This window comes from Pteropus alecto, unplaced genomic scaffold (assembly GCF_000325575.1).
Source record: "Pteropus alecto unplaced genomic scaffold, ASM32557v1 scaffold7, whole genome shotgun sequence".
Taxonomy (NCBI): Eukaryota; Metazoa; Chordata; class Mammalia; order Chiroptera; family Pteropodidae; genus Pteropus; species Pteropus alecto.
In genome coordinates this window covers 37,397,831-37,405,266 of record NW_006494614.1, presented here as the reverse complement: position 1 = coordinate 37,405,266, position 7,436 = coordinate 37,397,831, and positions in this window count along the sequence as shown.

Here is a 7,436-nt window from a genome sequence, read left to right as displayed (position 1 = left end):
TTTCCTTCCATTTTACTTTCACCTCTTAAGTATAAAAATTATACTTTTATATTGATCTTTTCTCCCTTTTAAATTTCAGAGAAAGTCTCTTGCATTATATCTGAATACAATTTTTTATTTTTGGTTGCACTCCATGTATGCTCTTCCTCAGGGACTGCAATTATGCTTGCTTTGTATTATCTTTGTCTTCCATTTCTATTACCTTCTGTTTCTCTTTTTCTTTTTCTTTCTCTTTTTCTTCCTGCTTATTAGCTCGTCTTTCATTTATAGTGATACTTCACGTTTTATTGTTGCCTCTTTTGTCTCTTGAAGTTCCTAATTTATGAATTTCATAAATTAAAAAAAGGATTATGAAATATATTGAGATTAGAGGTAGTAATAAAAAAATCCCTGTTAATATTATCTTGATCTTTGAGGTTTTATCTTAATCTACTATTTTAGAATTTCTTCATGAAGCTCATGTGTAAAAAGAAAAAATCATTCTATATTAACTTGTTCTATGGCTTGAACTAATTGTATGTGTGTGTATGTGTGTGCGTGATATTACCTTTTCTGTTCAAGTTTTTGGCCATTTTTAATAAGCTCTGCTTCTTTGTGTTTTTCTTCAAAACATTTCTCCATAATATGTTGGAGACATATTTCTTCTTATCTTGTTCATATTTAACTTGCTCTATACACAGCAAGTGACTTCTTGACCCTCCTCTCTCTATATGTGACACTACTTTATTTTTTTGCCATCATATGGTTTGAGGTCTGGGTACTTTGTGCTTTATTCACTTTTCTGCAGTCTAAGGGAATTACAGGGGGAAGAAGAGCTTGGCAACAGCCCTATTCCTGGTGTATCAGGTGAGCGCCGACTAGAAACAGCCAATACTCACAAAAGGATTTACCTGAAAAGGATTGAGCTGAAAAGAATAAATTGACAAGAATTTAATACAAAAGATTCTTTATAGAGGTGCAAGCAGGGCTAAAGGAACCAACAAGAGATAACGGGGAACTAGGGAACTTGCAGTAGTCTATTCCTAAAGCTCAAGAGGCAAGAGGAGGGAATCACTGGATCCTGGTGTGTACTGCAGCCTGAAAGAGAGAATGCCCAACTGGAACTTTAGCCAGGGGAAAGCAGTCATTGCTAAGATGGTGACCACAGAGGGAGGGAAAAGAGGGGATACTTATCTCCATGTCTCTATTCTCCCCTCCTCTAATCTTTGGCTGATGACTTCCAGTGGAAGAACCCATCTGAAAGCCAGAGAGGCAAGACAGGCTGCAGAGGTGGGCTCAGCTCTCTGCTACTGAAATTTTAAGTGCCCTGTACCAGAATTTACCCCATTTTTCTGGGTGGCATTTACCAATGGCAGATGTCATCAGGCTCTAGGTTGTTTCTCTGACTTAGGATCGCTCTGGAGTCTTTTTTTTTTTTTTTTGCCATCAGAGAGAGCCAGTCTCTGTTGCCATCCCCATTTACAATGTATTCCTAACATCCAATTAAAAAATTCTCCAGTTAGAAGAGGAAAAACAAAAGGATTCTCACATTTTGCTTCTTTTTAGATTTCTGAGTATTAATGAGATTCCTGAAGATTTTTCTCCTTTATTGTTTGGCTGAAAGGGGAAGAGAATGGGAGAATAAAATTTAGGAAGTGTGCTCTGCTTCTACAAACTTCAAAATTTTCAGTTTCTTTAGCAGTTTTTAAAGTTATTCCTTTAAGTCCTGACCCTTTTCTCATTTTGTTATAATTACTGGTGTTTCTGCTGGTTTTCAATATTTTCTTAGTGTTGGGAAAAATATTCTATGATTCATTTCCAATTGAGCATCTTAACTGGAAAATCTCACCAATTTTTTTTCACGAGTGTGTATATTTACAGAGAACATCTTAATGACTATTTTTCCCATTAATATTATAAAATTATAATATAACATACTACTACCTCCTACTAATATGAAATCAAAACTTTTGATAAATGTTGTTTTAATGTTTTTGTAATACTTTTTTATATAGATTTGTCATACTTTACTATCAATTTCATTATTGTTTGGCATCTATTTTGTTTCTATATATATATATATATTTTCTTTTTTTGCTACTATATACATAACTGTCATAGCAAGCTTGCATATCATGCTTTTTTCTGTACTGCAAGTTCTTTTTATATGATAGAGTTCCCAAAGTGCAATAGTTTGGGTTTGCCTGGTTACTGAGAGTCCGTTTCCACATTCTGAGTACTATAATAAATTTATCCTGGCAGCCTCTGACTGTCAGATTAGATTCTTTCTTAGTTTTGTGGTGACTCACGAGGTAGGTGATTCTTGGGCACACCTTTACCAAGTGCCTGACACAGATGCCATTTGCACATGCTCATTCTTATTTACCACTTACCTTCCAGGTGTGAGGAATCACCATAATTCAGCTCTGCTTGGAACCTGCATGCAAAAAAGGAAATATCCAATTTAAAAGAGGTTTAGTGAAACTCAAGGGAACCAATGAAAATGATTTAAAATTTAAAAAACTGGAGAAAAGTGAGGGTTAAATTAAACATATAGATAGGTATTTCTGTGGCTGTGGTTTGGGGCACGGAGAGTCATCCTTGCTCCCCGAAATTTGGCCTATTGACCTAGGTCAACACCTAACTTCCTACTGTTGAAGAGGTTTCCTCTAGAAAATAACAGTTAAAATGTAAACTTACCTGGGATGACTAAAACAATAAAAAAAATAGTATTCATTTTCACATGATGGATAGGTTATCTGTTTGGTTAATTATTCTTGGTGGTCAGAGGAATTCTGAAAGACTCAAGAAAGGAGGCCCACGATATGAGAAAGGTTGATTGAGAGGAGCTTTGCCCAAAGAGGGGAATTCTAGACTGGAACTAAAAGTGAGAACCTGAGCATCTGGGCACAGCAGGGAGACGACTCAAGATAAAGACAGGAATTCTGAAGGCAATATTTAGTTTGTAAATTTCTTTAAGTTCATATAGATTGCTAGAGATGATGATCTGCCTTTCTACGTCTCCATTGAGGACAGAAAGGAGGATAGGGACCGAACGACATAGTTAAAAGAGCCCTGCATCAGAAGTCAAAAGAGAGTCTAGTTCTTCCAATAACTTGGGGTATGACCTTGGGAAGGGTATTAACTATCTGGACAATTTCCTCTCTGATAAAAAAAGGAAAATGATAACATCTCTGCCTATCTCAGAGAATTTTTGTGATGTCAAGGCTAAATTATATGTGAAAATGTTCTGAAAAAATTTACCCCATACAAAAATCAGCAATTTCTTATTTTAGAAAAGCCACATGACATGATGAAAAAAATTACAAACCTGAATTCAGATCACAAACATATTACTTAGTACCTATGAGGTTGGGCGGGATCAACTTTTAGCCTCTTATTTTAGAAAACTGTGGAAGTGATCTCAGTTGCACAGAATTACTTGATGGCATTGAAAGAGGTAATGTAGACACAGTGCCACACACAGAATAAACAATAGCTACTTGTTTTCTCCTCTTCCCTTTCATATTGTCTGTAGTCATTGACTACAGGTGAACAGTGGGATGGTTAAATGATTGGCACTATGGAATCTTCCACCTCTGAGACCATCTGCAGTGTATTCCTACAGTCTGTCTGGAAACTTTGACAGCATTTTTGTGGATCTCACTCGAAGACTCAGCAACCTAATTATGCAAGTAGTAGTCTCAGACTGTCAGCTGACAAAGCTGGTGATTGAAATACTCCTGGGTGGCTGATAAATTTCTGTCTGGAGTTTTCTTTACTTTTGTTTGTGATTGCTGTGATTGCTATTCAATTATTTATTTTCTTCCTAATCAGGATTTGAGAGTTCAAGATGTAGGCTTTTGTTTTTGTTTTTATTTTTCACCCAAATCACCCTATAAAATTACTCTGGTCTCTATTGCTTGTGTGGGTGAATGTGTGTTTAAATTAAGCAGATGTTTGTTCTGATGCGGCCATCCACAGAACGTGCCCCAGCATGCTGTTTGTATGTTTTCTTTCTGCAGGTTTTGCCTTTCATTAGTGAGCTATGCCAGTTACCAGTCAACCACATGGCTTTGGGGTGGAGAAATTCGACATAGAAATAGGAAGAGATACTTTGAAATGAAATTGCTAAAAAGAGAATTGTTTTGTGGAATCCAGAACTTTGGACCACTTCCTATCATGTCTAGTCTACTAGCTTTGACTCCTAGGGTCTGCAGGTCCCTAGGGAGCAAGCCTCATCCACGTTTCCAACCTTTCAGGGGCGCTTCAGAAGCTCCATTACATTGTGACTTCCTTGAGGTGGTGATGAGGCAGGAAAGAAGTCATCTTTATTTAATTTCTAGCTGTTAGGACATTGCTTGGAAATGAGGGCCTTATTTTCTTTGTTGAATAAACACATAAATGAACATCTGAAGCACATTTTTTTAAATTTAGATTTGGAAAGCAGGCAACAGATAATGGGAAAGCATATCCCAGGTTGGATGGGTGGAAATGTTATCTCTTTGCAATCTGGCCGTTTGTACACTTAGCTGAGGAGGGAAGCAGTTTCTTAATTTAAAAAAAAAAAAAGAATTCTAGCACTTCGTATTTGGCACATTTTACTTTGTGAAATCTCAGTGTTGATGTCAGTGCTTCATGTTGTTTTGGTGTGAATCACATAGGTGACTGTTTTATCAGATTGCATGTTTCTGAGGGATAAACCTTTCCTGAAACAATTCTATAATGCATGTTATGGCTTGGACTATCTGAAACCAACATTTTCTTTTTCTTTAAAAAAATTTTTTTATTTAAATTAGTTTCAGATATTCAGGACAATGGTTAGACATTTATATCATTTATGAAGTGATCCTCCTGATTACTCTAGCACCTGTCTGGCTCTACACAGCCATTACTATACTATTGACTATATTCCCTATGCTGTACTCTACGTCCCGTGACCCAACATTTTCGAACGTTTGTTTGAAAGGGAGGAGTTACACTCCAGCTACTCTTGCATGTCAGAAAATGGGGCCAGAGGGCTCTGGGTGATAGGTAAGGAGAGTGAGAGGTCAAAAGATTGGATTCATGCTATTATTTTGTCACCATACCCTTTAGCTTCATCTAAACTTTTGCTTTCATGGAACTGGAAAAAGAGCTATTATGAAAAAGGCTTAATGTGAACAAATCTGGAAGAAAATGATTCTATTTAAGTCCAGATTAAAATAAGCCACTTTTAAAGTGCAACCAGTTTTATAAGCAAAATACAGAATGAACTTTAGAAAATGTTTCTTCTACTTAAAAGAATTGAAAAAAAGGCCAAAATTGCACTATGAACTAGGGTCACACTATTGCTGAAACTGGAGAAAGATAGCATTCTAGAGTTGTGGTCTTAGTTTTTATATGACAAGATAGACCTGGATTGTAAAAAAGATATTGGAAAATTCTGGGCTCAAGATAGCAGTATAACTATCAAAAAAGGGCATTCTGCAATGTCTAGTGAAGGTCATTACCACATAAAACACAAAGTGCTTACTTTGTTATACATAGAAACATAATTTTAGTAATCAAAACTCATTTTGATAAAAATTAAAACATCACTATATTTAAAATTTAAAACAAAATGACAGTACAATAAAGAATTTTTTCAATACAACATTTAAAAATTTTTAAGCAGACAGAATGGTTTTCATCTTGATTTGTGGGCCTTAACTAATCACTCAACTCTCACTCCCTTTTTATAAAAAAAAAATCTATTGAGTGTCTGGTCTGAGGATTGCTAACTCTATGAAAGTTTGTTGTCTTGCATCATTTCTTTATATCACTTTTTAAAAATTAGTTTCAGTTAAGAGGAAGAACAGTCTGTATGATGAGAACATCATGCATTTCAGAAAAACCTGGACTCATGCTCAGATTTTATTTCAGAAAAACCTGAACTCATGCTACACAGTCACCAAATTCATCAGTGATTTTAATTCCCGCCCCCCTCTATTTTTAATGATTTTACCTAAAGCAGGAACTGCGTTGGTGATGATTCTGATAAATCACATTGATGATATGCATCCTGGAATTTTCATCCATTTGAATGACTTAGGTTGGAATAAAGTAGGCAAACATGACTGCAATTTTCTTTAAAGTGTGTGTCAATCTAGATTGCTACTGAATACTTTTAAAAGTGATGAGCAACAAAGTAATCCTTTTGCTTAAAGAACTACAGACCTTCAAAGAACTGTATTGGCAATAGGCTGAAACAGATAATGCAAAATATTTTAAATAATCACTGGATGTCAGTGGAAATTCAGCTAGACAAATATTTCAATGCAGTAAACATGATTTAAAAATACATTTTGCTTAATCTTTAAAATAATGGCATCGTTTGCTATAGATTTATTAGTGCTTGAGATAAAGTCTATTTCTTTTTGGATAAAAATGGTGAATGGCAAATATCCACCATTTCAAAAGTCTCTGGCCTTTGTTGATGACAGCCAAATCTTCTGAATCCTTCCATCTGAAAGCAAAGAAACAGCAAATACCTTTCAAAGAGATTCTTGCTCAGGATGAAAAAAATGTCAAAACTGTTAATACCTAATATTAAAAATTTCAACTTACGCAAGTCCTCTGTAGGGCACAGACCCTGATGCAAATCCTCAGCTCTTCCCAACCACTTTCCCTTTCTCTCTCCTTTCTTCTTCCTTTATTGAAGATATTGTGTGCCCACCATGTGTCCAGCACTTTTCTAAGTGCCATGGAATCATTTTAGTTTTGGCAGAAATAAGTTACTTCCTACCTATGAAAATACAGCTACAGAATTAGGCAAAAATGAAGGATAATAGGCTGAGCCTGGTGCTTACTTTCCTTCGCAATGTATTTCGAGGCTGAGTTTGCACATAGGAATTCCAACTCACGTTCCACCGTAGCCACCTACATGTTTCTCAGCCCTGCCTAACCTAGAGAGTGAGCCACCATTCCCATTCCCTGAACATGGGCTGTTGTTTATTGCACCCCCGGCAGGCAGCTTCCTTTGGAAGGATTCCCACATGAGGCATCACATGCAAGCTGACAGCAGAGGCTGGAGGTTATCTCAGCAATTGCTTGCACCTCCCAGTGCCAGCTGGTGCTCACACCTGCCGCTCCAGGTGGAGCGGATGAGAAAGCACAGGGAGTCCACCTCTGGGGAAGGAACCTCTGAGTAGACAGCACTAAGGACAGAACCCAATTTCGCAGGCTTACTGGGTCTGCAGTGACATAGAACTTTGAAAGCTTCAAATTGGAGACCTTTTGCCTTTTCATTTATTTTTATAGAAGCAAGAAAGGCAGCTGTGTGGAAGACAATGACTCATACGCTTTTGCTGTACTGTTTAGTGTTTCTTTTGCTCGCAGAATCCTGCAGGACATTATGCCAGGTAAGAGAAAGGAGGTGGGAGGATGAAATGGTGCGGAGAGCAAACGGAAATAAAAACCATCAGTTAGGCAGATCT